Raw genomic sequence first — 10,529 nt, 5'->3', positions numbered from 1 at the left:
AGAGAAAGATTAACGTTCTTGTTTAAGAAATCAGCTGTGAGTAACTTTAACGGACAAACACAACCTATACTTTGCCACACGGGAGTGCAATGAACTCTGACACATACATATGTTCACGGTAAGATTGAAGCTAACAGCTAGAGCAGCACAGATATATAACAGATAACGAAACACACTATTACTTTCAGGGCTTGTTCAAACTGAATGGTCTTTATAACATTACTAATAATATTCACTGTAAGATCATAGATTGGACATAAGTTCAGTATTACTTATCACGCATTTTCCTATCTGACATAAAAATTTAAATGTAATGCACTGCAAAATTATGAGATGGTCACAGGTTAAGTCTCTCTCAGTTAAATACCTTAATATTTAAAATGAAAGTTAGTTGAAATTCTCTAACAGGTCACTTCTCACTGTCTTTTGTATAAATAAATTATGGTTTTCATAAATAGTGGTCTTCCCGTTACTTGTTACCTAGCATTAGCACAGTAGACAAACTGTGGATCCTGCTATACTATTAATACGCACTTCCAATACACAAGAGACACAAACACTTAGCAAACATAAACATATAACTTCCCACAACTGCAGTTTTCCACTTTTAATACGGTGAGACACAATGTTTACAAATTTGCAGGATACTGACTCACATGCTGTGATAATTTACTAAGCAAAACTTTATAAGCCTCAGTCTTAAGAACTTTTAGTTTTGAAGTTGGCAACAACACTTTAATAAGCAGTTTTGATAGGAAAATTATTTTCAGTAAGCATCATTTACTTTAACTCGCTCTCTTGCCACATTAACTTTAGCTTTCTTTTTACTATGTTCAAGAGTAAAACACTGGTCTTTAATGTTCTTTCAGTAGGGACACTCGGTTATCACTTTAGTTCAAACGGAGAGGAACCTGAGAGGTGTTATGATGAGGAAAAAATTAAGGTAGGTACATAAATTCAGTTATAAGTTACGTTATATTTGTGCACACTAAAACATCCAATAAGCTGATCCTTCACTGTAAATTATTATAGTATTCCGTTACAGTGATTGCGCAATGTGGTGGTAACAGCATTTTTGGTAGATGGATTTGCAGGCAGAATTGCTGGACTCTGTCCCTTCTTGGTGGCGATGATGGATGCCAATTGCAGAATCGTTCCAGCTATTTATCCAGCCATCCGAGGCATTGGAAAGTGGCAGAAAGAGCCTCTCTCGGAACCAGCACAATATGCAACATTTACATGGCAGTGCACGGTTTGGTAGCTCGTCCCCGACTGACTCTTGTTCCACCTTTTCTACCTAGGCCAACCACAATTTGCGCGCGCTAGACAGTTCCGTTCCGGAGGGGAACCACACTACCTTTTACAGACCACATAACTAAGAATCCTGAGTGAAGGCCAGCAGTTTACGTAATAGGAAACAAACATTTTAAATAAAACAGAACATTTGCACATATTAGTATTTCTACAAAAAATTATCCACCCAAATTCCAAATGTATACAATAACTTTTGTCTCCCTCCAATTGGGACAGAGAATTTAAATGACAGATATACTACATTGCATAGAATCAAACCATGACATCCAACGTTTTTACAAAGAAAGGAGTATACAGTTTTGTGTTATCGATTCAATCAAACATATTTACAGAAGCTCAACGATGTAACATAAAATGAAACAGAAGCAAAATAAATCAGTAGAGCGCTAGAGTTATGGTGTTACAAACCCTTATCTCATTTCCCTCCTTTTGTATATTACATCATCTGCTCTGAATGACATCCAAAGTTTTTACAAAGAAAGGAGTATACAATTTTGTGTTATCGATTCAATCAAACATATTTACAGAAGCTCAACGATGTAACATAAAATGAAACAAAAGCAAAATAAATCAGTAGAGCATTAGAGTTATGGTGTTACAAACCCTTATCTCATTTCCCTCCTTTTGTATATTACATGGCTCTGTAATTTAAGGTTTTCCCAGAGAAACGCGAAAAATCGAGCCTCCTTTCTCATTGGAGGATGATGAAAGAACCCAGATATCTATCAAGGCAGATCCCCCGAAGAGATTTAGCGTCCAAAATACGTCGGGCGTGACATTAAATGGTCGGTCAGCCGGTGTGGCCATCAGGGCACGACGGCAGGATTCAATAAAGTGGATCGCCGGCCGGCGTATCAGATTTAATCTCGGCGGACAGCTGGCCGATGGGTTTCCTGCGGACGCCCACGTGGCAACACTGACCTCCCCCGTCACGGGCCGCTGGCTATTGGTCCCCAGAAGTATGGCGATGGCTGCCGTGTAGTGAGAAGCACAGCTCAGGGTTTTTCCTGCATGCACGGAGCAGTGACAAGTGTATGGCTCCGGAGAGATAATACGAGGGTCGTTCAGTAAGTAATAAAACGCATTTTTTTCTCGGTCGGTTTCGGTTGCAAAAAATGCCGAATTGGTTGTAGAACGCCGTGCAACATTCTTAATTCAGCCGGTACGGTGTCAGGACGTTCCGCTATATGTATCCTACACAATGGCCTTCAAAGCAAAACGCTGTCACTAAGTTTCTATTGGCGGAAACCCAAAGGATCGCAGATATTCATAGAATATCTACAAAGATATTCACAGAATGTCTACAAAGACCTGGCAGGAAGCAAAAACAAGGCGAGTCTTTGGGTGAGGAGTCTCTCATCATTGCAACAAGGTCGTGCAAGCCAGTCCGACCTCCCGTGCATCGCCCAGTTGCACACAGCTGACTCCTGCAATGTTGGAAGGGTGGACACTCTTACTGAAAACGATCGGTGGATCACATTCAGACACGTCGCTGCACAACTGGTCGTCTCTGATGGTAGTACTGACGCACTCGTCCACCAGTTCGGGTATTCAAATATGTATGGCAGGTCGGTTCCTCGCCGCTTAACAGACCACTACGAAGAGCAACGAAGTACCATCTGCTTAGATTAACTTGTTGGTTACGAAGCTGATTGTGACAATTTTTTATCGAAGATCGTTACAGGCGATGAAACATTAGTTCGTCACTTCGCACCGGAAACAAAATGGTAATCTACATCTGAGGTCATCAGTCCCCTAGACTTAAAACTACTTAAACCTAAGTAACCTAAGGACAGCACACACATCCATGCCCGAGGCAGGATTCGAACCTGCGACCGCAGCAGCCGCGTGGTTTCGTACTGAAGCGCCTAGAACCGCTCCGCCACAGCGGCCGGCAAGAAACTGAAGAAACGTCTTCAGCGTGTTCGTGGCCACAGAAATGCAACCGAACGTCTCCTTCTCCATGACAACGCAAGGTCTCACATAAGGCTGCGCATCAGAGAGCAGCTCACAAAACGTCATTGGACCTTTCTTCCTCATCAACCCGAGAACCCGCATCTTGTACTTTCCGACATCCAAATGTTTGGCCCAATGAACGATGCACTCCGCATGAAGCAGTACGTGGATGAAGGGAAGGGTATTGATGCAGCAAGACGTTGGCTTCGAGGTCGACCAGAAGAGTGGTACCAAAAGGGCCTCTCAATAAGGTGCGTATTTAGAGATGGGGCCCCTCCACGCCCGCACCAACGTGGTGACCCAAACCAAAAGTTCTACTGTCACCTCCGTAAACAAGTTAGTTATCTAGTAAGTGGATCACAGGATGCTGGGCTGTGATATTGTCCGTGCGTCTGGGTAAGACTACGCATTAACACGGTCCATCAGGTGATAGATAGTGGACGAAACGCGAGTGAGGGTAGCGATTTGAAGAGCAGAGGGAACAAAGTGCCATGGCTCGTGCCGTGGGAAAAAAACCTCTGCGACAGTGGGATGCGTAGTAAGAGCAGTAGTGGCTTACTAGCTGCGATAGTTCATGCAAGGTTGGATTTGTTAGTATAGGTATCATGCATCATTACCGTGACAAGCGATGGCGATGTGTCCCAGTTGCCGCAGCTGCTACATTCCTGGAACAATCAAGATCGTTATACAGTAGTGGGAGATCGGCCATAGATCATCTCACTGTGTGGGGGATGTGTGGAGCTTGTCTGCATGCAGTGTACGGTACAGCTTCCCTGTGCAGTGCCAGTTATTCGGCAGTGTATTTCAGCTGGATATCCAGTAATGGCGTCTGATTAACAGGGGCTCGCCTGTTCCGTTATGTTTGCGTATGCTTGGCCATAGATGTTATGTCCTTACAAGTATGTCTTTTGGTCTTTTATGTTTCCATCTATGGTTGTGGTCGTAGTTCCCCAGATTCAGAATAAACGGGTTCTGCGAATGTCTGGAGTTTCTGTATAGTCTTGTGGTGAGTTTGTGGATTACCTCCGTGAGAGTCTCAAGTCGGTATTCCCGGTGAAGGTCCGCGATGCGTGTGTATCGTGGAGCATTGCTTATGATTTTGAGTACTTTGTTTTGTATGAGCTGCAGACGGCGCAGGCGTGTAGGCGCAGCGTATCCCCAGACAGGAGCTGCGTACGTCATCAGGGGTCGGATAAGTGTCATGTACATGGACCTCGACACCCTTCTGTTCAGTGTGCTACGCCTGTTGAGCATAGGATAGAGCTGTTTGAGCCTCGCGCTAGCTCGGTTGGTCATGTGTTGTATGTCGTCCTCCCAGAGTAATTTCCGGTCCAGCCAGACACCGAGGTATTTGACTTTCTCGCGGTAACGTATTGGACGAGCATGTAGAGTTATTGGTCTGGAATAGCGGTGTTTGTGCAGTTGCTTCGGTCTTCTAGTGAACAGAACGGTTTCGCACTTGTCAACGTTTACTGTAACACGCCATTTCTCCAACCAAGGCTCAGCCACTCTGAGTGCAGTCTGTAGGCGTGACGTAATATTTGATGGTTTCCAATCTTGCGCAAGGATGGCGGTGTCATCCACGTAGATTGCCATCGTTGTGTGTGGTTGGGAGATCGTTTATGTAGAGGTTAAACAGTAGGGGCCCTAGGATGCTTCCCTGGGGTACTCCCGCGTGTATACTGTGTCCATGTCGTGTTGATTGTTTTCCCTGCACGTCAGTGTTGAAGCTCCTGTCTGTGAGGTATGAGTGTATTAGACGCAGCAGCCCGTCGGGGAATCCCGCGTCGCTGAGTTTGCGGATGAGGCCGTTGTGCCATAGACGGTCGAAAGCCTTTTCGATGTCCAGGAACACCGCCCCTGTAGCTTTGTTTATGTTGAAGCCATATGTTATATGTTCAACGACCCGTAGGAGTTGTTGTGTTGTGGAGTGGTGATTCCTGAAGCCGACTTGTTTCGGTCTGAGGATGTCATTTGTAATGCAGTGCCTAGTGATGCGTTTGAGAATCACCTTCTCAACAATCTTACTGAGCGAGCTCAGAAGGCTGATGGGTCGGTAATTTCGTGGGAGGCTGTGGTCTTTCCCCGGCTTCCTGAACATCAGGACCTTGGCCGTCTTCCAAAAGGCGGGGAAGTGTTGGTGTTTTAGTATGGCATTCGTTATGTGTGTTAGGTACTCAGTTGCTTTATCCGTGAACTCCTGGAGGACACGGTTTTGAATGCCATCATGACCAGGGGCATGCATTATAGCCCAGGAGACTTCGGCTGTGCTAGCATGTCGAATATCGTCGCGCGATGGTTTGGCTAGAATGCGTGTAACCTCCTGGTGAGTAGAAACTGTGAACACTGGATCTGATGGTACCAGGTTCGGTGTGAATGACGCTGCGAGTGTTCGGGCCATTAGTTCTGCTTTCTCTTCCGCTGAGTATGCAGGTCCGTCAGGCCCTTGAAGCGTTGGGGTGTACATTTTCTCCCTGGTGAAGTGTCGGGCTAGTTGCCACACGCCAGGTCGTGCGGTGTCCAGCCCTTCGAGTTTTTGGTTCCACTGTTGTGTTCTATGTGTTTGTATTTTATCGTGTATGATGCCCTGTAGCCTGTTAATGTGCCATTTGAGGTACGGGCGCCTGGTGCGCTGCCATTGTCTCCTGAGGCGATTTCTCATTGAGATTAGGCCCAGGATTTCCTGGGGCAGGACCGCACTGTGTTGTTGTGAGGTGCAATCAGGTATGGTGCCTGCCATTGCGTCCTGGACGGCGTTAGTGAGGGTTTCTACTGCCTCGTCAATTTGTGCTGTTTCATTAATTTCGTGTATAGGTGGGATGTGGCTATCGAGCGTTTGCTTGAACAATGTCCAATTCGCACGCCCGTAGTCCAACATCTTGCGTTGTTCCATGTGCTGCAGTGTTTCCTCAATGTATAGTATTACAGGTTGGTGGTTTGAGGGCAGATCGTTTTCGACGGCAACGTTGAGTGTAGCTGTAATGCCCTTGATGAGGGCCATGTCTATCACGTCTGGCCTGTGTCTCCTCTGATAGGGAATGTGCGTCGGTTCAGTCGGCGCTAGTTTAATGTAGTTTCTGCCTAGTGAATGTTCGTACAGTTTTTTGCCGTTGGGATTCCGTAAGCGTGAATTCCATTCTGGGTGTTTTACGTTAAGATCTCCAGCGACTATTACTCGCGGTGAAATGTTGAGTAATGTGCTGATATCGCGTGTTGAAATGCCTACAGGGCTGTTGTATACCGATATCAGTGTGGTGTAGGCTCCGTTGAACTTGACTCTGACGGCCGTAGCCTCGATTTTTTCCAGTTCAGGGAGCTCTATGTTTGTGTGCTCAATGTCTTTGTGTATGACGATTGCAGTTCCACCTGCCACGGCGTCGCCCGGTCGCTCGGTACGATAGACACAGTAGCCAGGAAAGTTTAATTGTTTGTGTGGTTTAAGCTTAGTCTCGCTCAGTAGCGTGACAAGGATTCCATTGTGCTCCATGAACGCGGCAATTTCTGCCCTTTTGTTGTGGATCGAGTCTGCATTCCAGAACAGGATCTGTGACAGTGTGTGCGGGTCTGCCTAATGGGCCGGCTGTGGTATATTATTCATGTAAGAGTGTGAAAGAGTGTTGTGATGGCAGTGTGTATGACAGCCCAGTATTGCCCGGGTTCGGCGCTCATGAGCTGGGTGATGAGTGTAGTGACGGCCGTCAGCACCTTGGTAAGGATTTGAACGGTCGTGTTGTAACCTCCCCCTCACTTATCGACATTAATGACAGTGAAAAATTAAACCGCGTGTACCTAATGGAACTTTGGGAATAGCAATCGTCACCGAAGTTAATCTGTCGGTAAAGAGGGAGGAAAGGGTTACATCTAAATGAAAGGAAAAATGCAAATGAAACTGGTGGAAATTAATTTTGAAAAGGGGTAAAGTTAATAAAGAAAGTAAATGTGCGGCCTTTACGTCAACAATTAACTAGCGGTAATTAGATATTTGAAACTGAAAAAGAAAGGTTATTACACATATAATTAGCACTAGAAGCGTGGCAACTGAAGGTTGACACGTGTAGTGTGAAAACTGGAAGTTTGTCAGAAGTAATAAATTTCGCTACACTCTGACTTAATTTAGCAAAAGAATGAATAAAACCGGAAAATTGATAGTTAATTTAGTGACTGAGATTAATAGTGAACTTTGTTTATGAAGCATATCGAAATTCAGTAAAATACAGTTAGTCTTGGGCTACCTCAACAATCATTTCGAAAGCTACTTGAATCTACGCAATTTAGAAGTAAGAGATTTAACTTCGAACTTGAAGTAAATGATTCTGAACAATTAACAACAGTAAAATTTAGTACGTACCAAGCTGAGCTGCAGTCACTGGCAAGTTAAAATATGCTAACAAAACTCGCACTCTTAATTTGTGCTCGTGTAATCTAAATATTGTAGCCAGCTATAAATACTTTAACTGAACTTTGAAATTAAAGCAGTGAAATCTAATTATATTATTTTAATGCTGGCGTTTGAATTTCAACGACACTCGGCTTCATTTCGGAAAAGGAAGGGACCCTGCTTGGCAATGCAATTGGGACAATGAGCAACAAAGGTTCATGCTACGTTGCTGTAATTTTGTGATTTGAACAGTTTGAAAAGCTGAGGTCTGTCATACAGTTCTGAAACTTTACGTGCTTTTAGTCTTCCTTGTTGGTTGATTGAAGGCTTGAAATCGTCGATCGAGGAGGTGGCGACAGTCACTCATTGTCGGCCGTCGCTGTTGCAGAAGCTGGATGCTGGCGCGCCTTCTTCTCGACACGGTCACCAGGCGAAACGGGCTCTTGATGTGTGTCAGCTAATGCTTTCCGTCCGCGACACCGTGCTAGAAACTACCATAGCCAGTCGAGGGCAATTACATGCTGCCAAACCCCGAAAGCCCGGCAACTCGCGGGAGCGTCACACAACACACCTGCTCAATCGCACTACTCCAACCAGACTCTCTCCCTGCTCAGCCCGCGCTCCACGCGGCAGAGTTAACACTACCAAAGATCCTAAACACTTTCGTTCTCCACACGACCTATCGATGTATTCGTTCGATAGCATAGTTTTCCCTAGGCTAGACCCAGCGTAAAATACAAATAATATTTACAAAACAAACCAATTATACATCGACATAAATGCATATATATACAAACAGTAAAACAATTACAATATACACTCCTGGAAATTGAAATAAGAACACCGTGAATTCATTGTCCCAGGAAGGGGAAACTTTATTGACACATTCCTGGGGTCAGATACATCACATGATCACACTGACAGAACCACAGGCACATAGACACAGGCAACAGAGCATGCACAATGTCGGCACTACTACAGTGTATATCCACCTTTCGCAGCAATGCAGGCTGTTATTCTCCCATGGAGACGATCGTAGAGATGCTGGATGTAGTCCTGTGGAACGGCTTGCCATGCCATTTCCACCTGGCGCCTCAGTTGGACCAGCGTTCGTGCTAGACGTGCAGACCGCGTGAGACGACGCTTCATCCAGTCCCAAACATGCTCAATGGGGGACAGATCCGGAGATCTTGCTGGCCAGGGTAGTTGACTTACACCTTCTAGAGCACGTTGGGTGGCACGGGATACATGCGGACGTGCATTGTCCTGTTGGAACAGCAAGTTCCCTTGCCGGTCTAGGAATGGTAGAACGATGGGTTCGATGACGGTTTGGATGTACCGTGCACTATTCAGTGTCCCCTAGACGATCACCAGTGGTGTACGGCCAGTGTAGGAGATCGCTCCCCACACCATGATGCCGGGTGTTGGCCCTGTGTGTCTCGGTCGTATGCAGTCCTGATTGTGGCGCTCACCTGCACGGCGCCAAACACGCATACGACCATCATTGGCACCAAGGCAGAAGCGACTCTCATCGCTGAAGACGACACGTCTCCATTCGTCCCTCCATTCACGCCTGTCGCGACACCACTGGAGGCGGGCTGCACGATGTTGGGGCGTGAGCGGAAGACGGCCTAACGGTGTGCGGGACCGTAGCCCAGCTTCATGGAGACGGTTGCGAATGGTCCTCGCCGATACCCCAGGAGCAACAGTGTCCCTAATTTGCTGGGAAGTGGCGGTGCGGTCCCCTACGGCACTGCGTAGGATCCTACGGTCTTGGCGTGCATCCGTGCGTCGCTGCGGTCCGGTCCCAGGTCGACGGGCACGTGCACCTTCCGCCGACCTCTGGCGACAACATCGATGTACTGTGGAGACCTCACGCCCCACGTGTTGAGCAATTCGGCGGTACGTCCTCCCGGCCTCCCGCATGCCCACTATACGCCCTCGCTCAAAGTCCGTCAACTGCACATACGGTTCACGTCCACGCTGTCGCGGCATGCTACCAGTGTTAAAGACTGCGATGGAGCTCCGTGAGCCACGGCAAACTGGCTGACACTGACGGCGGCGGTGCACAAATGCTGCGCAGCTAGCGCCATTCGACGGCCAACACCGCGGTTCCTGGTGTGTCCGCTGTGCCGTGCGTGTGATCATTGCTTGTACAGCCCTCTCGCAGTGTCCGGAGCAAGTATGATGGGTCTGACACACCGGTGTCAATGTGTTCTTTTTTCCATTTCCAGGAGTGTACAAAGACACAGAAACGTCATATCTTCAGGTAACAAAATAAGGAAAAAAATTTATAGTATCATAGAAGGAAATAGGAGGATATGCATTTCCGGTGTTACAGTGTGTCGAGGGAATAGTGTTTCCAGTATTCCCGCAGGTGATGTGTTGGTGTTGGGTGTGGCAGCCTGAGGTGCTGTTGTGGAGTTAGCGGCCGAGAACTCCTCATAGAACTAAGATTATGCTGAAAAATAGGGTTTTGTAGCCAAGAGAATGGGGAATAATATGACTGGATTTATGAATAAAACCATCCCACCTTCAGAAACGATGTGTGGCATTACTTACCGAAGGCCTCTAGGATATGAGAAAGGCGTTCGATGTCACACTACAGTGTCGACTCAAAACACTGTTTTCCAAATTATCGACAGGTGAGTGTTTTCTTTTCTGTGCTGTAATAGTAAAAGAATCCAAACACTAGCTCAAATTTGTTGACCGAATTACTTTTTTAGAGTATTGATTAAAGGGACTAGAAATCTGGTTCAGGTTACACGGTCGATGCTCTTTGCTTTTTAAAGCTGCTGGCATGGTGCAAAAAATGTTCAAGAATGTGTATGTTAGTTGCACAGGACCGAAATCATTCTCTACTTTTTCTCTGATGACGAAA

Source organism: Schistocerca nitens, chromosome 1, assembly GCF_023898315.1.
Source record: "Schistocerca nitens isolate TAMUIC-IGC-003100 chromosome 1, iqSchNite1.1, whole genome shotgun sequence".
Classification (NCBI taxonomy): Eukaryota; Metazoa; Arthropoda; class Insecta; order Orthoptera; family Acrididae; genus Schistocerca; species Schistocerca nitens.
Note: the sequence above shows the minus strand (reverse complement) of the source record.